The sequence below is a fragment of the Micropterus salmoides genome, unplaced genomic scaffold (genome assembly GCF_014851395.1).
Source record: "Micropterus salmoides isolate LMB-PRFRI ecotype aquatic unplaced genomic scaffold, ASM1485139v1 Ms_hic_scaffold_17, whole genome shotgun sequence".
In the NCBI taxonomy this organism is placed as follows: Eukaryota; Metazoa; Chordata; class Actinopteri; order Centrarchiformes; family Centrarchidae; genus Micropterus; species Micropterus salmoides.
Genome location: NW_024040817.1, coordinates 11,190,576 through 11,215,830, shown reverse-complemented (window position 1 = coordinate 11,215,830; position 25,255 = coordinate 11,190,576). Strand labels below are relative to the sequence as shown.

Sequence of the window (25,255 nt, the reverse complement as noted above, 5' to 3'; positions counted from 1 at the left end):
AAGAAATTTCCAACGCATCCCAACATCCTGTAAGAGCCGCCATACGGCAGAATCATTCAGGCCTTCCTACTCTCTTCCAGTTCAACTTCACTGGCAATCTGAACCACCAGGTGAAGCAAAATAGTTTTCCTTAATATTAGGGTTGATGCTAGATGCTTCTACTAAACATAATTTAGCTTTAGATCAGAAAGGCTCTCCTTCAAATACTCATGGATAGAAGACGATTTCATGGGTCAATGCTAAAAAGTTATCCACTGATTACACTAGTTTTTCAATGATTCATCGAGGTATTCAAGACATTCATGGCTGCATTTATCCATTCATTTGTGTGTCTAGTAGATTTTAGTTGTTGTAGTCGTTGTTGTTCATTTTGTGTAACTAACATTCAGTAACTTTACGTATCCGTTCCCTTTTACCTCTTGCTACCCAATTTCAGGTATATTCCCTCACAAAGCTAATCTGTTCATTATCTCTTGGCTGTTCAAGATACAGGACTTAGAGTAAAGCTGGGCTAAATTTTAACTGTATGTTAATGGTGGAGAATGTTAATTAAATCCCTGCTGCTTTGATAGGTATTCACTACTAAATGGCATAGAAGGCAGTCATACGGTGTATGTAAACATCTGTCCCACTGAGAATGTGATGAAAGAAATAGAAGTTAAAATAAATAAATTTCTCTACTATTATTCTGACATTTCACAATCTTAAAATAAAACATTGATCCTAAATAGTGAATGTTTACTAGTTTAAATGTATTGGGCTACGCTGTTTGTAAACTTATAACTTCAACTGTACTCTGGCATTTAAAAAAAGACTCTTCTAAAACATCTTGGCACTGTAGTTTTAGCAAATATTGGTAAAGACAGGAGTAATGAGTGCATTTGGGGACTATTTTCAGCAGCGGATTAGATACGTTAATGACCGTGTACTCAAATTAAACTACTGTGGCAATGTTCATGGTAATAAAGGAACATGTCACCCAGTGCAACAGAATGGCTCATTGATGTGTTTTAGTAGTCTTTATCGTTCTGTAATAAATGGACAGTCACCACAATAACAATATAAAACCCTGTTAACGAAATAATGTCTATTTGCTGTTATTTACAAACTGGAAAGAACTGGATTCATCTGCACAGGAACCAAGTTGGACCACGTTTCTCAGACTCACTGAACCTGAAACAAGGAAACTCTCCTGAAAGGCCAAAGGAAGACAAGAGTCAGGGACAAAAGGCTGCAAGAAAGAGATGAATGAAGAAGAAAAAACTGGTCCAGGAAGGTTAAGAGTGCACAGTGGCAGCATGGGGTAAAGTAGAATCAAATTGGCTCAAAGCAGAACAACAGCTTGTAGTAGTGAACATTTCTTCTTAATGTGATATTGCACCTATGTAGGTGTAATAACTTACAGTAATTTACAGTAATGTGTGTGTGATTTTAATAACCTGGCATGTTTCACTTTCTAATTCCCTGAATTATACTTTCTCCTTGGCTGTGGTGAGATTACACCAGCATCCTGTTGTTATTTCCACACATTTCACTGTGTTGATGTGATAGCTTGCTTACGATTAACCATGCTGAGGTCTCACTTGATCTTGAGATAAACGCCTAAAATACAAGAAATCCTCAGTATTTATTGTTATCGTAACTGATAACCAAAAAATAGAGGTGAGAGAGACAAGTAGTATCAGATGAAGCCATTATCATGAATTCTGTCTTTATCCAAACACGCCTACAGAAAACCATGTTTAAAATAAACATGGGTAACGCAACAGTCATTCCATTCATGCCACACTTATCGTAATGGCCTGCACTTCCAATGATGAAACCGTACCTGAATCTGAAAGTACTGTAAAATTACAACTAATCCAAGAACATTGCACATATTTGAGTGAGTTGAGCTTCACTTCTTCCAGCTCATTTGAGTTGGTGAATAGAAGCTGATGCAGTGTTTGTTCAATACAGCTCACCTGTGCACGGTGAAAAGAGTTCTGTTGCTAACATTGCTGTTGACATGTTTTCTTTATTAGATACCAGGTACTTTTCTCAACATCCATAACAAAATCTTCATCCATAAAAAATCTTGCTTTAAAGGAATAGGTCAACATTTTGGGAAATATGTTCATTTGCATTCCTACTGAGAGTTAGATGTCTAGATTGTAAACTACTTTCATGACTGTTCACTAAACGTGAAGTTACAGCCAGTGGTTGATTAGCTTAGCTTAGCACAAAATCTGGAAACAGGGGGAAACAACTAGTCTGGTTCTGTAACAAAATTTGTCTACCACCACCACCTCTAAAGGTCACTAATTAACACTGTAATATCTTGTTTCAATTTTAATTTATTAGTGGATAGCCCTTTGAGATGCAGCATCTCATTTTCAAGAGGGTCCAAAAAACACACATACATAATACAACAGAAAAAAAAACAAAAAAACAAAAACAAAATGCAAAGTATACAAATACACAGAATAAATACTCAAAACAACTGAGTTTCTAAGCAGCTTACACCCTCACCCAGACAATGAATACAAGATTTTAAGACACATCATGGTTCAAACCTGTTATAACTAGCACAATAAGTACATGTCAATTACCCCATTACACAGTCAGGACCCATAATAAGGATAGAGGTCAAATCCAGCGGAGGTAAATCAATTAGATGATTATATAAAACAAATTACAAGCAATACTGTTGAGACCAGCATCAGTTTAATCTGTACAAAAATGAAAGACAACATATTGCAGTAAATAGCTAGCAACTAACAACTAAATCACATCATCTGTAATCCATATACGAAAGATTTCGCAATTTCAGATGCTTTGGTATTCTCATGTTTATTTGTTTTGTTTGCATTGGAACAAAACAGAAAAGTCAAATCTGAGACGTTTCGCGAGAACTCAAAAATGGATAGGACAAAATCATTGGCACCTTTTCAAATCATTACATCGGGGCAATGACCCAAATCATACTTAAAAAGCACCCAAAAATGGTTTAAGACAAAGTACTGGAGAGTTCTGATTTGGCCAGTAATGAGTCCAGGGCCGGTATTTATCAATTTCTCAAAGTGCCATTTTAGTCTTAAGTGCTGAGAATTCATGAAATTTACTCCTACTTTTAAACTTAAGAATAAAAGCAAGTTATCAAATTTCTCAAAGCTAAGAATCACTCTTACTCTCCCAGTTATTTAAGACAGCTCGAGAGGTCTCTCAAGTGGTCCGGAGCTGCCAGTAGGGGCTTGTGATGGCGCTGTGGAGACAGAAACATGCAGAGAGGAGAGGAAGAATTCTGACGACGCGCAGTTAATAAGACGTGGTCGGACCACGTAGGCATAAACTTTATCAGCGAGTTGGTGAGGGACCTTATCGTTCGCTTCATTTATTTGCCACAGGAAAAACGCAGCAATGCTGATGATTTTGGCCCGTCACAACCATCAATAAGCCGAATAGTCATGGAAACAATTTTAGCACTTACAGCTCCACACACTGTCACACGTTTCATCAACTTCCCAACAACACCCCCGTAATCGACAGAAGCAAACACAGTTCCAGCAATATAGGAGCACATTTGATGGTGCTCATATAAAGATAAACTTTTTTTTATCTTTCATTTATTAATCCATAGGCCTATATCATAATGTATTATCTTGAAATTTTTTTATTGTTAAATGTGTGTTGAATATAAACTCCTATTAGGAATCTCACCATTCAATGTGAATTTATCTGAGAATATTCTAAAGAAGGAAATCTATTTAGTGATTGGTCCTTGGCGATATCCTCATCCAAAATCCTGTTTGTGGCACAGCAAAGTGTTGTAAATCAGCACTAAGACTGACACTTAAGATTTTGTCCTACACTTCACTCAAATTAGGACTATGATGCTTGATAACTAACTTTTAAGAATTTTTTTACTCTTAAGTCAGTTCTTAGCAGTGTTCTTATGTGTAATTCTGAGAAGCTTGATAACTACGGGCCCAGATCTAAATCCCATAATGCACCTGTGGAGAGATCTCAAAACAGCAGTAGGGAAAAGGAACCCATCAAATCTCAAAGACTTGGATCAGCTGGCAAAATAAGAGTGGTCCAAAGTTCCAGTACAGAGGTGTAAGAAACTCAGTGATGGTTACAGGAGGCAATTGCTTTCAGTTATTTTTTCCAAAAGGGCGTGCTACCAAATATTAAGTTGACTGTGCCAATAATTTTGACCAGTCCATTTTTGGAGTTCTGTGTGCTTTTTTGTGTTGTTCCAATACAAACAAAAGCAATAAAGACAAAACAATTTTCTGGGAGAAGTGGTGCATTATGTGACAGTGGTGCATATGGGCAGTGGTGCCCATAGTATTGTCCATGACTGTATATGTAGGTGTATATACTTGTTAGCTGCTAGCTATTTACTGCAATATACATATATACAGACGTGCTCAAATTTGTTGGTACCCCTCCACAAAAAACGAAGAATGCACAATTTTCTCTGAAATAACTTGAAACTGACAAAAGTAATTGGCATCCACCATTGTTTATTCCACATTTAATAGAAATCAGACTTTTCTTTTGATTGTTTATTCAACATAATATTGTAAATAATAAAACAAATGAAAATGGCATGGACAAAAATGATGGGACCGCTAACCTAATATTTTGTTGCACAACCTTTAGATGCAATCACTGCAATCAAACGTTTTCTGTAGCTCTCAATGACACCTCTGCACCTGTTAACAGGTAGTTTGGCCCACTCTTCCTGAGCAAACTGCTCCAGCTGTCTCAGGTTTGATGGGTGCCTTCTCCAGACTGCAAGTTTCAGCTCTTTCCATAGATGTTCGATAGGATTCAGATCAGGACTCATAGAAGGCCACTTCAGAATAGTCCAACGTTTTGTTCTTATCCATTCTTGGGTGCTTTTAGCTGTGTGTTTTGGGTCATTATCCTGTTGGAGGACCCATGACCTGCGACTGAGACAGAGCTTTCTGACATTGGGCAGTACGTTTCGCTCCAGAATGTCTTGATAGTCTTGAGATTTCATTGTGCCCTGCACAGATTCAAGGCACCCTGTGCCAGGCGCAGCAAAGCAGCCCCAAAACATAACCGAGCCTCCTCCATGTTTCACTGTAGGTATGGTGTTCTTTTCTTTGAAAGCTTCATTTTTTCGTCTGTGAACATAGAGCTGATGTGACTTGCCAAAAAGCTCCAGTTTTGACTCATCTGTCCAAAGGACATTCTCCCAGAAGGATTGTGGCTTGCCAATATGCATTTTAGCAAATTCCAGTCTGGCTTTTTTATGTTTTTCTTTCAGAAGTGGAGTCCTCCTGGGTCTTCTTCCATGGAGCCCACTTTCGCTCAAAAAGCGACGGATGGTGCGATCAGAAACTGACGTACCTTCACCTTGGAGTTCAGCTTGTATCTCTTTGGCAGTTATCCTTGGTTCTTTTTCTACCATTCGCACTATCCTTCTGTTCAATCTGGGGTCGATTTTCCTCTTGCGGCCGCGCCCAGGGAGGTTGGCTACAGTTCCATGGACCTTAAACTTCTTAATAATATTTGCAACTGTTGTCACAGGAACATCAAGCTGCTTGGAGATGGTCTTGTAGCCTTTACCTTTACCATGCTTGTCTATTATTTTCTTTCTGATCTCCTCAGACAACTCTCTCCTTTGCTTTCTCTGGTCCATGTTCAGTGTGGTGCACACAGTGATACCAAACAGCACAGTGACTACTTTTCTCCATTTAAATAGGCTGAATGACTGATTACAAGATTGGAGACATGTGTGATACTAATTAAAGAAACTAATTAGTTTGAAATATCACTATAATCCAATTATTTATTATCTTTTCTAAGGGGTACCAACAAATGTGTCCAGGCCATTTTAGAATATCTTTGTAGAATAAGCAATAATTCATTTCTTTTCACAGCTTCTTTGCTTTATTCTATGACATACCAAAGGCATGCAAGTATACATGATAAAATAGCTTTTAATTTCATCACTTCTCAGGAGGAATGAAGCATTATTTCAATGAGCTGTAAGGGTACCAACAAATTTGAGCACGTCTGTATAACTGGGACTATGGCAAACTTCATCTGCTGACGAAAACTGTGCGATACAATAGAAAGCTCCAAAGACTAAATGGACCTTAAGTTGAAATGTTTTTTTGAAATACTGTGTAGCATGTTAAAACATGTTTGCTCATAGTTCTCTGTTAAAACAATGATTAACAGAAATACATGCAGGCCTAAAAAATACCTATGCCTGGAGATGCACTGTTTTCCCCCGGCAGCGTCAATATGTCTGTGTGTTGTTATTGTTGGATGACAGGAAAAAAAAAAATCAGCAAATCCCTGTTAACACCTGCCGAAAGAGTTTATTACTCCAGACCACTCCATAAAGACATTTGTTATTTTAAATTTCTATGCAGGCAGATCCTTAAAAACAACCTTATCCACATTCTTTATCTTGGCCTGATGCTGGTGTCACCAACAGACCTCCCCCTCCTCGACTTTTACTTTGGTAATGAGCTTCGGGGAAAGCCTGGCTAAGCATGAAATATCTTGGCAAAATGCTGGTGACCGCCTGTTTGTTGAAGGAGCCTAACTCTCTCCTAATTCCTGACCCGTCCCCCAGAGATCCTGGGTAACAACACCATGGATCAAAGCTGGACCCAAAGGTCACAGAGGTCAGGCCCCTAGTGGGCTGATTAAAGCCATCAAAGACACTGTGGAAACAACGGCTACAAAAACACATGCAATAAACTTAAGTTTCTTGCTCTTTAGCCATACCATGAAATAGTTTCTTGTGTTGCTGAGGCGATTAGAAAGGATAATGGTATGCGGACAATGAGGTCACCCAGTCAGCCCAAATATTAGGAAACAGCCCCTTCTCTTTCTCCTCTGTCACGCTAATCCCAGAGCCATGAGCCTGCAGCACCTCACGCTGCCTGACAGATACACACCTCATAACACTCTTAACTGCTCCATTACCTCGCTGCCACAGGCCTCAGGCGACGAAAGACAGCTTCTTACTGGGGTAATCCTGCGGCTTGCAGTGGGTTCAGGGAGATGAGGGGGTAAATGAGTCGAGGGATGTGTGTGGGAAGGTTTAGGTTGAAAGAAGTGATGTCCAGAGAGAGCAGGGATGAGTGACACAACTAAGCTTCTGACATGCTTTACCCTTGTACATGACTTCTTTATTATTAATTGTATATTACTAGTCTTGATTTATAAAGCACACTTAAGAACAGAGTTATGAAGTGATAATGGATGGCTTTTTTAACAGCTGCAACAGAAAAAGTGATTAAACAATGCTCAACATGAAGCAGAGTCTGAGCTGATGTGTAAACTGCTTTGAAAAATTCTGAAACCATAATAATGAACTATCACCGTGGAAATGCAGATCAATTGCTCCCTTTCAAATAAGAAAACCAAAGCCCTGATATTTCTAACTGGCGACCAAAGACAGCTTGCATAAAAAATGGCAGAACTGTATCCTCACAATGTGACTGCTGTTACAGCCCACATCTTCAAACCAATCAATCAGAACAAGACATGAATAGACGCAGAATATACTAGCATTACACTACTGCCAAATAACATATTTGACTGTCATGTTGGACCCTTTTCCCTGACTGGCTTCACACTCTTATGCTTCATTTTACAAATATGAGAGCAGACAGATTACTTTTCTTCCTTTTTAAATCCTAGCGCCACGATTCACCAGGCATTCATCACACGATCTGATATCATTCTGTCAGATATAAAGTGTGAGAAGGATTTTATTAGACCCTTCCACAGTGTGACATGCAGTGTGGCTGCTCTGAGACTGCAGTTTTGGCCTTCAATTATAAAACATAAATATGACAGTTGCAAGCACTGAAATGACTCACCAACTCTATTAATACAGCTGTAGAAATAAATTCTGTGTAATCTTAATGGTCAGCATTCAGTCCTGGTCAAAAGTTTAGAAAACTACAGTCTAGTTTCAATAAATCTACCTCCCATTACTGAGCCAAAAGAAATGTTGGCACAACAAGAGGAAGAGAAACAGGAGGAGGAGGAAGAGATGGCATTGAACAACAGGAACCCTGACGGTAATGCCCGGTCTACTGACTGGAACTCAGTCACATAAACAGGCTGAATGCAAGAACAGAAATCAGGGGAAACAGTTCTTAACTTAAACCGGTGCAGCTTGTGGGGTCTGTCCAGTGCAGGTGGCAGCTGGCATCATTCATTCACCACCACACTGAACAGCATCCTCTTCCTCAGCCTGTCGCCTCTCTCAGCATCATCTTAATGTATCCGAGTTTGTTTGTTCACTGGTTCGTTACAGCCGACAGACCTCCCTGCAGCTCTGCAAACTTTCCGTGAACTGCTGTGTTCAGGTTGAGTGAAATCGGCTGGAAAACATGGATTGATTCGCTTGCATAACTCTTTTAAGAGTCACTTCAAGCATTGTGAACATTTTATGCTTCAGCTTCAGTCCCAAAAGATCCACTGGAACATTTTCCACATTGCAGGTGGATGTAATGACCACCTGCAATGTAATCATATTTGATTAATCCACTTCACAGGTGGCATCTCGAGTACAGGTCATCCATATCGCTAACATATCATGGTTTAGTGTTTAGCACGCAGACACACAGAGAGCGCAGCTAAAGCAGACAGAGAATAATATGACTAAGAAGTTGCACAGAGACTTGCGTGATATCGGGGGCGCCCCAGTCCCCTTAGGGAAGATTACATGTACAGTAAGTATGCTTGCAGGCACCTGCTAAGGATTTTGGAAAAAGACATTCCTCACATTCATGTTCTGTGTGCTCCGCATTGACCCCTCAGTTCATACACCAGCATTCCTGAGGTACTGGAGGCAGGCATGATCATTTCTTTCCAGCTTCACTAATGCAACAAGCCACAGTCTTTGTCCTGCACACATTCCTCTAACACATGGAGCAGATGGTAACGATGGCCTGACAGCTGATCTTTAGCTGATGATGTTTGAAGCCACATGCGAGTGCTGCTTATGAGGAAGCAGGCTGATACACTGTCAACCATTCGCAGCCACAGGCAGCAGAGTTTGTGATGGAAAGAGATTAAATGAACCGAATCATTGCACAGAACTGACTTTGATCAGCTCCTTTGTAGTATAAGAGACAAATGAGCTTCAGCTCCTTTGTAGTATAAGAGACAAATGAGCTGCCAGGTGATACGGTTCCTCCGTGGTTAACACGGTTACTTTACCTGAGTTGAACCTGGGCTGGCAGCTTTTCTATGCAGAGACTGTGGGAGTCTGCAGGGTTTCCTCCAACTGTACAAAGACATACAGGTAAAGTGAACAAGAAAATCTAATCTAGCATAGAATGTCTGTCTATATACACAGAAATGACACAACAGTCAACAATGACCGACTGTCCTTTTTAGACCATGTTGCCGCCGTCTCTTGACCGTGCCACTTTGCTCTATACAACTCAGAAAAATCAGGCCTTACCTTAATCAGTATGCTACCAAGCTTCTGGTACAGGCTATGTTATCTCTCACCTTGACTACTACAACGCCTTACTGCGGGTCTTCCAGCTAGTGTGATGAAACCCCTACTAATGGTTCAGAACCCGGCAGTGTGTCTGGTTTTCAATCAACCCAAAAGGACTCATGTCACTCCATAACTCAGCAACCTCCACTGGCTCCCCGTGGCCCCCCAATCAAATTCAAGTCACTAATGCTTGCACACAGAGTGACTACTTCTACCTAAACACCATAATACAAGCTTACGTTCCTTTTCAGCCACTGCGCTCCTCGAAGGAACGCCGTTTGGATCTGCCATCCCTTCACACAAAGCAATCCCAGTCCCGCCTGTTCTCATCTGTGACACCACGATGATATAACGAGCTACCACATGCCATCAGAGCAGTCCCTCTCTAACTTCAAGAAGCTCTTGAAAACTCATCTCTTCCAATAACACTTTCTCTTGAAACACCTCTACCATGCACTTCCAGTGCCGCCGCCGCCGCTGTCTTACTTCTTTCCCATGGTATTTACCCCATTGATGTCTACTCTATTAGCTCTTACTAGTATCTATTGTCACTTGTAGATCTCTTACTGTATAGACGCTTTATTGATGCTTGTCTGTTCTTAAAATGTAAGTCACTTTGGTTTTGGAAGCGTCTGCCAAAGTAAATGTAATGTAACAAATGTTCTACAGCTGGAATCAAGCCCTGGATGCTTTAGTTACAAGGGATGTTACCTTGGACCCGCACAGGATAACCTGGATGGATCGAGCAGTACTGTGGTAATGGCTACAATTATAGTTAACGGAGATTTATTGTTAAGCAAATACTTCTACATCAACATGTACTCATACGACACATGAAAGCAACTGCTTGTCAAAGTGTTCAAGGAAAAGACTGCAGATCTTTGGCAGAACAATATGAATTTCTTTACTTTACAGGGAGTCCTTTCAAAAAACCTTCCTGCTATGCCAATGTACCTGTACATGTCTTGGAAACGTGTCCTGGATACACAGATCTTGGACTTTATGTAAATTAATTTCAGGAACAATGTTAAAATTACAAACAGAGGGTGGTAGGATATCGTTTTAGTGACTTTTAAGGTGGAAAAACGTACATCCAGCAGGTAAAAAGTATTGAGCATCTGAAATGTTTTGAGTTCCATGAGATGGCTATGGTCCTGGATCAGGGCTAGCTAAACCAAAGTCAGCAACTGATCTTATCAGAGGGTCACTCTATATCACACAATTTGACTTGCATTTGCATCAGGTGTGAGGATTCATTTAATAGAACATTATGATTATAGTATTTTATTGTTTCATGATGTTGTAATGAAAAGAGAAACATAAGGAGCTAGTGAAGGACACACGCAAAGTGCTGAGAGAGAAACTGAAACCTAACTTTGTTGGGTTACTATTTAATGCAATGTAACTCATAAGTAGAGACATAAGTATAAGTCTAGGGTTTAGCTGTGAAATAGTGACGACCGTGTGGATACATCATTCACAAATTAAAAACAGCAGCACCTACAACAACGTCATCTTATTTGTCTGTTTAATGGACACTCAAATAATAAGTTATTCAAAGTTTGAATTACAATAAAAAGGTTGTGTAAAATCAGAAGCAGACACAGTCAGCGAAACAGAAAACCCAGCTGCATTCTCTATTCAAGGAACATTAGTAGTAGTAGAAATTAAAATTCCTGCGGAGCAATTAATCACATATCACTGCAGAAGAACCTGTGGTGCAAATCCATACTATCATGTTTTAATTGAGGCACTGTGTTCACATGAATATACCCGCACACAGACAGACAATAAAGTAACATGTCTTAGTATTACAACATCTATAAAAAAAATCCAACAAAAAAAGGTGAATGATCACCGTCTTTCACAGCATTTTTTGATTTTGTCAGGTACGTTGGTCTTTACATGACCGAGCTCGCAGCTTCACAGAGATCATGCAACATTTCTAAGAGGTCAGATCACTGTTTGTTTAGGGTTGGAATATCTGTGTGTGGCTGCAGGAGGTCTCTGCTCAGTGCCGGGGCGAGACCAGAGAGGCCCCACCTGGAAGTACTTCTGCAGTGTCAAAGGTCCATGCTATTGAACCTGAGTGACAACATCTATCTGTAAACAAAAAACACTGAGTGTAATGAGAGAAATGTTGGCTTCACAGGAACAAAGGAAATGTAGTCTTTCTTTTCCACTTTCAATCACTCTTTCAGACGGCTGGTTTGTCCAAGATAAAAATAAAACACAAAGATGTGATTTTTTTCACAACTTTATTTCATTCAATAGTTTTATTTCAAAAAGGTAGAAAATTAAATTGCTTCCGCTTCTTCAATGAGAATATTTTCTGGTTTTCTCTGTAAAGTTGGACGTTTAGATCAACTGATCTAAAGCACTTTGAATTACCTCATTGTTGAAATGTGCTATACAAATAAACTTGCCTTGCCTAAAGAATAAATTGTCATATTCATTGATAATGAAAATAATCATCAGTTGCAGCCCTAATGGAGTCCAAAAGAAGGCACAAGCCAGACTTCAGCACATTTGTTTGGGTTCAGTTGTGTGAGAAGGGGTCCAACTGGAAGGTTTGTTTGTCCTCTTTATAATATGTCCACAATGTCACAGTAGCCAGGTCACATACAGTGAGACTTTCTAATGGAAGAACTTTGCAGTTTGAATATTGTGAAAGAGAAAAGAAAAAGTTTGATTGATGGGGTTTACTTGAATTGAAACAATCAATGTATCAATTACATTCCAAACCCCTTTTTCCTCTTTGTAGCTTTGACCTTGACGTAGCCGAATTGTTTCACACAATCATAGGAAGCTTTAAAAAGCTTTAATATCACGAGAGGCATCTCTTCAGACGTTGTTTATCAGGAGGGTACAAGTGAAAAACTGACAGCTACAGGAAGGCATCTGCCGGGGAGGTTTCTTCGCATGTATAGAGAAGAATAGGTGTCACTTTGTTTAGTAGCTCTGTTGTCAAGGTGTGGAGGATGCCAGCTAACTCCAGTAGTAGAAAGTCCCTCATTACCACAAACTGCACAAGGACGCCAACAATGCAGAAACAATATGATGCCCGAGAAGTGCAGGAAAGCCTCATCTAACTCAAAACAATGTAAACAGCAGCATGATTTCTTTCAAAACAACAATAGAGCTCAGACCAAGTGCCTCTTTCTTGTTATCTATTGTGCTGGTTTGAGGTGATAAGATAGTTTCCAAGAAGCAACGCTTCGATTGCAATCTTCGTTTTTGTGTAATTTCAAAAGCGATTAGATTTTTTTAAAAACATGACAGATAAAACCCCTGTATATGTCAAGTTTACAGGACATAAAAGAGGTCATGATGCTTGTGGAACTTGTTAGCCAAAATCCTGAAGACACAAGCATCGACAGCACTTTAACCCACATTGAACATGAGTCCAGATTCGACCAAGGTCGTCGAACCATCTCAGCGAGTATTTAGTCTATTGAACGATCGCTCCTCATAACATCCACGGGGGGGTCCGCAGTCTTCGTGTCTCTGCTTATTGAGGCATGCCAGACATTCCCTCCGCTGTGTGTGAAAGTGTGTGTGTTTGTGTGTGCATGCTCTGACCTGAGCGCAGACGTGAGCATAACACGTGAATTCACCTCCTCGAAATTCCAAATACTTGTAGCGACCACAAGCCAAAACAAGGGGACAGTTTCCTGTTTTGTTCTCAGACCTTTTGAAAGGAGAGACTCCCACCTTTCCACCACCCACTGTCCACCTACAACACCACTCAAACACTCAAAAACACTCAAAAACACACACACACACACACACACACACACACACACACGTTTCATGACAAAAGGATGGAAAGTCTGGAGAGGAAGGCTGAAAAGCTTCCACAGTATCCATCACTGAGTAGTTTTCCATTTCAGACACTTTGTCTGTAGAGCGATTTAATTTAACACAGCTTTTGTGTTTTATCTTGCAACACAAAAAGCTACGTAATCATCTGTAAGCTACCTGTTCCATAAACATGCAGCTCAGCTTCCTGTTGTTCACTCCAGACTTTCCTAAGATTAAGTGCTGCTAACCACAAGAGCTGGCTAGTTTTTAAAGGTACAGTACATTGTGAGGTGATTGTATAAATGTTTTCTTACCGTGCACCCCAGCGGTTAAGCAGTTAACAACCACTGAAGTCCTATCAGCCTATTTTCTCAAACATCCACACACACTGAATGATTATTTAAGCTAGGTGCAAATGATGATTATAAGAGCTTCCACCAATTATCTAGAAATGTTAAATAGGGCTGAAACGATTCATCGATTAAATCGATTAATTTGATTACTATTTAATCCATATAACTATATAGCACACTGTTTCGCACGGACCTCTATTACTGTCGCACACTGTGCGTACGCTGTGTGAACGCGATGTGACTATAATGACGCTGTTTGCAATGTGGAGGAAGAGAGAGAGAATAGAGAGAGATGAAGATGAAAATGTCCAAAAGTATGGGATTATTTCATGCTAAAAGAAAACAACAACTCTGTAATGTTACAGTCCGACCACCAGCAAAACTTATGTGGCGTACCGCATCAGCACGACGGCATCTGATCAGAAAGCACATACAGGGGATAACAGGGGGGATAATCTATAGAAGCCTAGATTACTAAAATCATTGTTAGCTGCAGCCCTTATGTTAAATAAACCAGACTGGCTCTAGATTAGTGTAGATGTTTCTTGTCTCTTCAGTTCTGAAGCACTTTTTGATATAAACTCAGGTTGCCAATTTATTAGGTACACCTAGCTTAAGCGAATGCAGTCTAATTCAACAGTCTTGCAATAAATTCAAACCTTCATGATGCTGTTGTTTACTTGAAATCATGGATCCAGTAAAATCACCATGAATATTCATGGTAAACCTGCCACAGTTGTCATAGTAAACTTCACATAATCTGTGAGGGAATGTAGCTCAACAGTAAGGTTACAGTAGTAAAAATCCCATTTGTGTTCTGTATGGGGATTTTGAAAATGAGCCATAATTTCATAAACATTAGACTCACCACTACCTACGAGATTGTGATAAGATAGTATATGCTCCTGTAGAAGCTTCAAGCCTGTAAGATATCAACCTTGTTTTAAGAAGCCTGTTTTTTTTGGTGGTGTGATCGTTTACATTACATTTACCACAGAGCAGCCATGATTTCCCTCTCTGACATGAACAGTGTCCTAAGGGGTGAAGATTACTAGAGATCCACATGCACTGGAGTGCAGTGTAGGGACACTGATTGCAGTCAGGAACAAGGCACTGTAGCATGTCGATGACAACACAAACTAACAGTAAAATAACTGTAAATGAGCCAGAGTTAGCTCAACAGGCTAATTTTCATCTGTTGTCCCTGGCCAGTTATTATGAAGGCAACCTAAAATGAAGATTTAAAATTACATAAAATGACTTATTACAGTCCACAAGTAATAACAATATATACAATATAAGAGTAATAAGACAGATACAACACACAACAATAAGTAACAAACAACATATCAGCACACAACATAGGCAAAACATAATGAGAGATTAAAAAGACTGACAAAAGACAATCTGCAAACAAGCAACAAATCTCAATAGGCAGTCAGTAGTCTAATGTGCACATATCTGATTATCAATTAGCCAGTTCTTAAGCTGACCAGTAAAAGAACGACAAGTATTTGCTTCTCTTATCAGCATTGGCAATAGATTCCATTGTTTAGATGCTGTTACAGAGAACGCTGACTGACTATGGGAATGATACAATGTGCCTGCTCTTTGCATAACAAACCTCTTCAGTGGAGGTGGGGCAGTGCTATGCAATATCTTATAAACTAGACAAAGGTTACTATAAGTGATCAAGTTTTCCCAACTCAGAAGTCTATGGGTATTTAAGATTTGACAGGTGTGAAAACTATTAGGTTTCTGAACTAAAACTTTGATAGTATGTTTATAAAGACTTTCGAGTGACTTCATTGTGGATTTGTTAGCCTGTGCCCAGCTTGTCAAACAATATGTAAAATGCGGGATAATCATGGCATTCATATATATCATAGCAGTTTCAAAGCTGAGTGATTCCCTAACAAATCAAATTACTTTACGTGAGTTCTAAAACAGAGATTCGAATCAATCCAGACACCCAGATACTTGTATTCAGTCACAACTTGCAAATTTTGACCTGATACTATGACTGCGTCTGGAGTGCTACATGGTCGCTTTGAAAAGAACATGCTAACCGTTTTACAAACGTAAGACATGATCTGTCAAGCCATGTTGTGATATAGTTCATTGCACTGGTCAGTTTTGAAGCAGCTTGGTTGGAAGTCTTTGGAAAAGGTATCATTTGCAATGGTTCATGGGATGAGTAGTTCCTTCACTCATTTAAATAATTGTTATGTACACAGTCTTGTACCTTTTCCTAACAGTTTTATGATGCCTTCATTCCAGTCTTACATGACACACCTTTAAACTATTATCAGATATACTGAGACCTACTGACGACAGCTGTCAACACACCAGGAAAGGCTTTCTTTGTTTTATTCCAAGAATTATAAAAGGTAGAGGTGTTTCCCATTCCAGTAAAAGTAAAGAATATGGAGCAGACGCTGACATTTTTAGAGGAATCCTTGCTGTAAATAAACAGTGAAGGGAAGGGGCTTAGAGGGGAGGAGGTGAGCAGGGAGGGAGGGAGGCTCTTTTATTGCAACAGTTGATTGTTCTCAGAGTCAAAACAACGCATGCTCAAGCCGCTGTAGACTGGCATTGTAATAACAAACAATCCTTATTTTTTGCCATGGAGGTTTATACAATCTGAATTGTCAGGCAGTGGAAAAGCGAGAGCCCGGCCGCAGCCCAAGTGGGTGCAAGTATCTGCCTGCACAACGCGGGATCGCAATAACAGGAACCACAGAGTGGCTCCTGCAGCGCTGCAGATAAGGGCCACGCTGAATGAAGACTGAAGACCTGAGGCAGTTCAAGCTGCCTCATTAAAAAGTTCCAGTAATGAATGATGCCGATAATATTCAGCTATTCAAGACAAAATACAGCTGGAATCTGAGAGGACAAAGCCAACATGTTCTGTACATGACACATCAAAACGCCAACCTTTAGCACCGTCCTGTGTGCATCATAAAACCACTTCTTATTCAGTAACAGACAATGCCAGGACTAATGATGACATGTTGACGAGACTCATTCATCTCACTAATTGACAGCGATTTTCTCCCCTTTATGTCCTTCAGACAGCTCTGATGTAATGGAAAACATAAAATAACAACAAACTCTGGAATGCTGTTCGCTTTAAATCCTCTTCTTGCCTTTACGCCCTTGCAAACCATAAACTTAAACAGGAAGCATTATGAATGTAAAGGTGAAAGGATTTAATACACCATGCTGGTTTGGCTGTGTCCACTGTTTTGGACCAGAATCCAGAACGACTCCCACTTAATGTCAAATGTCTTGACTGTTGGTCTCTCAGAGTAAAAATATTATGAAAATACTGACCAGTATTTCAAAAACAAACATGCTTATCAGGTTTTATCATCAGCAAGGAGGGGAGGCCTGAGGAAAGGGCCTTCCACTGTTACGCAATTATCATAAAGACCCTTTTTTGTGGTAAAACAAGGTCTGGCGTTTATTTAACATCTTGTTCATTATAAATTACATGTTGGTATGTGATGGGTGCTCTCATGTCAACAAACTGCAGAGCTGGATGTAGACATCACACTCTGTGATTAGGAGAAGTAAAATGAATGTTCCTTCGAAGGACATACTTGTCATAAACAAACCTGTGGCTTGCACCGACTTGCGTTTAAAGGCCTCGTAATCATCACACCCTCAGATTAATCGTTTTAAATATAGATACCAGCTCTTACATAAAAGCTTCCTCATGCTGCACAAAACTAACACAAACAGAAAAGGAGGAGACAGCAGGTATATCTGGAAATTGCTGAAATTGGAAGGTAAACATACATTAAAGTATAATTTCAGCTGAGTTTAAGATTTGTGGCCTAAATGCTAAAATTGTGGAGATAAACAACTCTGTCTCCTAGAAATTACAATTATATGGTTCTAAACAGTTTGCTAAATATATTTTGAAGGAAATGTAATAGCTCTCTGGATTATATTCACATTTTTTCCCAGTCTTGGCATAATTTATGTTCTTGTACTGCACAAAAGTCAGTTAAAGTAAATTATTGTTTTGATTACACTATCAATTGATCCATGATCCCAGTCCAGACTGTTCATTGCAACATAAGTTATTTGTAAATCCAGTAATTGTGTTCACTAGACCAAAACTAAATCTGTGAAAAATCAAATAAAATAAATAAACAAATAAAATTGCCTAGAAATACAGTACATACCCCAATCTGTCTGAGGAAACAGGAAAAGATTGTGTTTTTGGTTACTTATTGAAAAAAACAACCTGTCCTGACTTGTGCTTCAAGCAAGTGTTGACCGATTTAATATTTAACCAAGACAGCAATATATTCTGTAATCTTAACCAAGTGCTATGAGTTCCCTGAAAGCGGTAGTTTTAGGAAATTTGTCTGTGCATTAACTTGAGCCAGGAGGCAATTAGCTTAGCTTAGCATAAAGACTGGAAGCAGGGGGAAACAGCTAGCCTGGCTCTGTCTAAACTTCCACAGTACGCCTACCAGGTGTCTAAACTAATTAACATGCTGAAGGTTATTATAGTTTCGCATTTTTCATTCTTTTTTTTTTCTTCTCATTTTGGTATTTCTTATTTTAGGACTTTTTGTTTCCAATTTCAGTTTTGTTTTAATTAGTTTTTAAAGAAGGTTTGCTAGTCCGTTTTTTTGAAAATGCTTTATTTTGGTTAGTTTTGCAAACAGACAATACAGTTTCAGTTACTGTTTTTTGTAAAGCTTCATTTTAATTTTTTAAGTTCAGCTAGTTTTCATTATATCATTAGTTTCGATAGTAACCTTGATCCACAGTCACTGCATCCGGCCACTGTTCACCAAAAAAATTACAGGATGTGAACCATAAGACTTAAACCTTTAGGTTTTAGATTTTAGTTTGTGTACAGATTAAACAAATGAGATGCAACATGTACATTAGTGAGATTTGGAGCTGTTGAAAGGCATATTTTTTACTTAACAGAGAGTCAGGCTTCTTGGAAAGAATGGTAAGTAAATAAGAGTAGCCTAATTTCCTAAATGTCGAATAATTCCTTTGAAATAACAATAAAAAAGTAAATTGTCACTTTAGTTTCTACAAACAATTTTTTTGCAGGAAAAACTAATGAAACACATTGTGAATGAGCATTAGGGGTTTGCCACGAGATCTTGCGATATTAAAACATGATGGTATTTCTCGTCAAGGTGAAAAGCTGTCTCACGATATCAGCATGACGGAGTGAGAGGGTGACATTAGCATAAAAGAAGCCTCCGCCCCTTCTAAATCGTTTGTGTGGCAGCATTTTGGGTACCCAGTGGAAACAATGGCACAAAATATCTCGATCAAGAGATTGCATAAAAGCGTCTATTTGTCCTAAACAATGCCAGTCAATAATTATGTTAATTCAATCATCAATTAAAACTGAACTCCAGCTAAAGTTGAGCACTGTGGCCTAAATATTAAAATTGCGGCGAATAAAAGAACACAAAACTATGGCAGCTTTAATTTAATTTCTCCTTCACGAGATTCAAGAGAGTCTTTTTAATAATGAACAAATTCAGTTGAGCTTTAAGTTGGAGAGAATTCAATCTCTCTGAACTATGGATGCCCTAAGGACTTTGGCATACGTGCCAAAGCCACATTCTCACCACTCCTCATGAGGAGTTCCCAACCAATGAAAACTGCTACCGTGCTCAGATGAAGTGACAGCAAGGAGGGATTCAAATCAAGAGCCTTCAAAGAATTTAGGCACAAAAAAAATAAATGAGGGCCCGAGGGACCCAACAGTTTGGTGACTCAAAGAAACATGAAGTTCTTTCTATCACTTAAAAACAATGAGCATTTCCACCACTTTCCTGCACCCTCGCCCTCACTCTCTGGCTCTGCTGGTGTTTTGCTCTTTGCTTGTTATTCAGGTTCGACTGGAACACTCTCACGTTTTCCTCCTCATCACGAATTCTGCAATAAGGAAAAGGACGCAAAGCAGGTTATTATGATTGGCAGACAGGTTATGTTGTGGTTGAGTTTATACCGACTTTGATCTGACTGCTACTGTATTTCTCATTTGGATTGGAGCTGTGAGAAAAATGTTTTGCTATTAGTGAATAGGTTTATACAACAAAACACTCCCTCTAAATGTTGTAATGAGTCACTGAAGTTTCAGTACAAGCTCAGTCCCAGTCCTCAACATTTTAATCTAATGTTGTCCAACTCATCCAAAGTCAAGTCTAAATCTATAGTGATTAGTTCATCTATTAAAATCATCTATCAACCACAAAGCAAGAATGTATACTTTGTGGTGCATCCAACTCAGATATCAGTTGAAATGTATGTTTATCCTAAGTGCTTTGGACCTGAGCAATTTTCCCAGGAAGGTTAGACTTTGATCAAAATCAATAATCACTGCATTATCACCACACCACAGCATCATTATTAATTAATGAAATAGAAAAATACATTTAACGTTACCTTCGTTCGACATCGTTTGATAGATGTCGAATTCCAACGTAAAGCTAACTTCACTGCGGTGCATAGCGCCGTTCCCTCACCAAAATATTACGGTAAAATGTGGAATTTGCGACAACGAAATACATGATAGAGCATAATTGTAAACAACAGACAATAGACGCACAGCCTGACTAGAAAGTAATGGTTTTAGATTAGATTTGCTGTCATTTAGGATGATATATAAGCCTAGTGAGTTCAGGTATCGGCCAATGCCAAATATCTCACAATGCCAGATAACGGCCCGATTAATCGGCCGACCGACCGGGTCTGTGCTGTTTATTTGTTTTATATTAGCAAATGCCAAAGTGCCAAACATGAAGGTAGTCATTTAGCTAAATAGATAATCAGCAGGCTACCACTTGAGTTTTAGATCTCTAAATGACAATATTTAACTTGAAGCTCACAATATCTGGTGGAGCCATCTTCATCAAGGTGATCGCCTGATGAGCAGCTGTTATCAGATACCGTCTCATACCCCTAGTTCACATGTGACTGTATGAGTGTAATTTCTGCAGTGTGTAAGACTCAAAATACCGTGTACAACTATATTTAAGTGCCTCAGTGAGAATAAAATCTCTTTCACAGGTTATGTCCAAAATCTGATTTCTTTAAGCAATATAAATAAAGCAATAAAGCATCTAACAGCAATCACAAATCATCACCTCTTTCATTTAAAGCTGCTCAAATTAATATTTTTACATTAACAATGAGATCATAATATTATGACCTTGACTGACAGAGAAGTTTATCGCCTGACTGTGCACTACCCCACAGCTTAGCATTTTAGTTTCTTTCAGCTTATTGTTTTTGTTTTACACCCGCAACTTTTGGTTCAATCTCACCGCACCAATCAGCACTGTTTTCAGTGAAAACCCACAGCACATTACCTGCTCAGAGCCAAACAGCAGACGGACTCATTAACAACTAGCTGGTGAACACAGTGAAGCATTTAACAGCTGAAGAGCCAAAACCAGAGCTGAGAGGAGAATGAATATTGGACTAATGTTGCTTCGTATCTGCTGGATATGTAAAGATGCACTGTTTAGCCACAGTAACTTTATAAAAAGGTGATAATGCCAGTATTGTTGTGTTTACAGCGTTTTACTCAGCAGGTTTAATATCATGTGGTTGCTGTTATAAGAAAAGCAGAGTCTTTTAAGGGCAGTGCAATGTGAGTGCATAGCGAGTGTGTAGATAATATTATAGTCTGACCTGCTGGAAAGTGAAGGCAGTTAGCGCTAGCAAACATCTCCCTGTGCTTCAGACTCCGGTCTGGAAGCTGAGCAGGACTGGATGGAGCGAAATCTTGTGAATACACACACGGTATTATTTTTTTAAGTGGAAAGTACATGAACACGCACAGTGGGGAAATATTAATAGGATTAAAACAACAAAATGGTAAAATTACGTCAGTTAGAGGGTCTAAATTTTGGTTTCAATTACTTTACAATGAATCGTCCAGCCCTGGTAATAGATATCTATTAACTTAACAATAACTTTCAGTCATGATTGGGAATGAGCCTGTTGAAATGGCATTACATAAATTGTTGATGATTCAATTTAATTTTAGTTGACAATTTAGTAGTGGTTAGGGACCTTCAGTCACATTACATGATCTTCATGAGCAGTTCAGTTGTCATGGAATGGGAGATGATCAAATTTCTCTCGTTTTGAAGATTGTGTGATTTAAAGCTCAGTTAAAACCATGAAACAAACTCAGCACAAGAGTTATATTTAAAAACTAAACACCCACTTACAGCTCACTGAATGCAACAAGTGAAGATCCCGTCATGAGTTCCTACAATCGCTTCTTAATCTGCACTGATCTCTAAACACACATCTGCACCTCTAATGAAATACCTTTGAGAGCTCTGATAGGACAAATCTGTTCCATGCAATGTCTGCTCCTCTCGCTGCGTGCATGCACGCACTGCTCTATTAATAACATTGCGTGCCGGCAGTTTCTCTTTGCAGACTCTCACGCCATGACATCACAGGGTTTAACACAGTGTTACAGAGAGACTCGCGTTAAGTAAGACTGACAGCCGGTGATATTAGGCAGCATTCCTTACATGCTGCCTGTTAGGGAAAGCAGTTAGAAGATCACAACATATTTGAGTGAAGCTTTATGAGCGTGCAGAGCTGAGGGGAAGAGGCTTAAAGAAGACTTTGCTGGTGATGTTAGAGCCAATAAACGGTGTCGCTTAGCTCATTTCAGTTTGGAGTAGAGCACACAGGATAAAAAATATATCACTGTAACACCGAAAACATTCATCAGTTTCATCCGTTTCAACAGGTCAAATGTTAAAATACCCAGACTGGAACCTGGTGTTCAAATCTTTGTGTTCCTCTGACATAATACCATTCAATTTTACAGCCCCTCGGTTCAATGTCTAATTGCTGACAGTGAAGGTATGTAAAGGCGATAATACTTGTAACTAAGATGGATGCGTGCCAGAAATGTCGTCCATCAGAGCCTGTCAGTGTAAAACTGAAGACATGGTTGTAAGAATGGTCCTACACTTTGATGTATGAGTCAAAAACTCAAAAAGTAAAAAGTATGACTCAGAAGCTTTGTTTGACTTTTTGAGCCCTTTACGCACACTTTCCATAAGTCTGCAGACTCTGCCTGAGGAAATTACCCACAGTTCATAGCGTTGTGACGTTAAACACGGGGTTACCCGTGGAAGGCTGTGTTAAAAAAAAGGTAAACAAACAATGAAGAAGCTACTAGAAGAAAAAAATAAGTTAGATGTGCTGTTTTGATAAAAACGAGTGAATTGATTTTTTTTTAATTTACCTCGTGGTAATATTCAAATAATCAATTTAATCGGCAAGAGCTTACAATATGTTAAAATCAGACAGTCAGCGGCTTCAGTGTCTTAGCAGTGAAGAAAGTAAAGAAATGTAAAATAAAAACTCCCAAACTCACAACTGTTTTGGTGTAGTCAAGGTAAAGTAACTTGATATGTTGCAAAGTGCAATGCTGTGTCATTATACCATTTTGGGCCCTTGCAGCCTCACGCGCTTAATTTCATTCTTACGATTAGTTACATGTAAAATTATAAATATACATTTAGCCCTTGACTCAACAGTCACAGTCAATATGATCGGGAATGTCAAAGAGATTTCAGCACCATCTAAGATAAGAGATCACCTCCAATGATTGTCTACCTCCATAACTTCATAAAAGGAGAATTTGATACAGATACTTCATAAGAGGATAAAAAACTCAAGCATTTAGTACCCTAGACACACAAACAAAACGTCATTTTGGACAAAAACAGAACATCCATACATTCCTGGCGCTGCATTCAAACGCCATTTGTGTATGTTTGGGATCGGTTGTGTAGGGGCATTTCAGATAACAACCTGATTCCAAGAATATAAGAGCATGACTACGCCCTCGTCGAGACGCATGTATCCGGTATGCCATCTGATATGTCTAATCCAAAAGGCGTGAAAACTCCTCAGCATGACGAGATATGGGGTGAATCATGAGGAAAAGTGTACAGTCACGAATACCCTCATTGTCGCCTTAACGTTACAGCTTTCTCCACCAAATGTCAAATTCCGTTTGACTCAAAATGTCAGTATGGCGTTGTGGCATAACAATTAACCGGGTTATTTAGGAAAATGATAGGGGAACAAAAAATACAAATGCAGTGTAAAAAGGAAAAGGTGCAATCCCAGTTGTCCAGTTAGTAAACAGATCTAAACAGATTCTGAACATTCCTGTACTAATGCACTGAGAGCCGGTGTAAGCTGCCATATTTACAGGCAGCAGGAGGAGGTGTGGCGTTTAAGACTGCTCGCATACGGGTCAACCCATGCCAGGGGTGAGGCTGTATCACCTTACTGACGCATTATGTCATGGACAGCCACCTCTGTCTGCTATCTGTCCATTTCAAAATGCAGTTCATCCTCATCCCATCAGAGTATGAGGGCTTGTAACATCTCTTCTCTGCTTTCAAAGCTGGCGTTAAGTGACGGGATATCTGCAGGTGGTGTTCACGTGGAGTGATGGTTCAAGAATAAGCAAAAAACATCATCTAAATAAGATGAAAAACATATACAGCAATATAAAACCAGACAAATCCTTTGACCTCCTGAGCATCCCTTTAAACGGGCCAGGTGCCAGTCTGATTTCCTCTAGCTTGTGGACTCCTGCAAAGACGCAGCAGTGCAGGAAGCAGAATTGAATGCATCCCTCTGGGGTTAGTTAATACCCAAGAGAGCCTGCTGGCTTTCCTTCTTTCTCTCTCTGACAAAGCAGGATGAAAGTTTGGCCTGTCGTGCTGGAAGCTGACAAATGAACGCCATACTGGCAGCAAAAATGTGGTTATGAAACAAGCCAAATTTAATGATTACGGCTGTTTAGGTCAAAATGGCTCAGTGTTATTGCAGGCATCCAATAGTCAATCAAATTTGTCAGGGATACTTTTGCATCTTTTGTCTACTGAGTTCAGTGTTTTCAGCTAATGCCTACTTCACACTACACGATTTTTAGCCCGATTTGCCGGTCGGAGAGCTCGGGCTGTGATCGGGGTAAATCAGCGAACGATCAGCCGTTGGCAGTCGTTATGTGTGAAGTACTCAACGACACATCAAAACGACTCCCAGACACATTGCCAAAACCGGCTAGATATCTAGCATGCCAAATATCTGGAAGAGTTGGCCGACTCGACATCCACATCCAGCCAATGAGAGCAGGCAGCTACTTTTCACCACAAAACACATTTTACTCCCCTCCAGCTGTCTCTGTAGCTCAGACAATCCCTGCTACCTGCGTGTGGTAATCCATTCTTTCACCCACATTTTTTGTCTTTATAATTGGTATCTTTATAACAAACAACAGCTGTTTCGTGTGCAGGATCGCTCATTTCCCATTTCATGTGTGTCTTCTTGACAAAACATGGTTTGGAGACCAGCATCTTGTGACAGAGTCCTTGTCAGCTCGCGTAGTGTGTGACCCCTGTCATCGATCAGTCACGTAGTGTGAACGCCACAACGAATTCAAGACACCCGTCACAAGACGGCAAGTTGTATATTGTGAACAGCACGGCCATCTGCCGACACTGAAAGTTGCGTAGTCTACACGAGCTTTAAG

The 25,255-nt window shown here is 39.5% G+C and overlaps 1 long non-coding RNA gene across 2 annotated transcripts in view; it reads right to left on the bottom strand.

Annotated features, from left to right (window-relative positions):
• The window catches only part of LOC119906721, a 68,997-nt gene that overhangs the window by 35,034 nt on the left and 8,708 nt on the right, over window positions 1-25,255 (bottom strand). Inside the window, exon 3 of one of the 2 annotated variants that reach the window (XR_005445013.1) lies at window positions 19,139-19,596. The exons of the other annotated variant lie outside the window; for it this stretch is intronic. This is a non-coding gene — a long non-coding RNA (uncharacterized LOC119906721). Of the gene's footprint in view, window positions 1-19,138; window positions 19,597-25,255 lie in introns of those variants that run through there. 2 annotated transcript variants of the gene reach the window in all.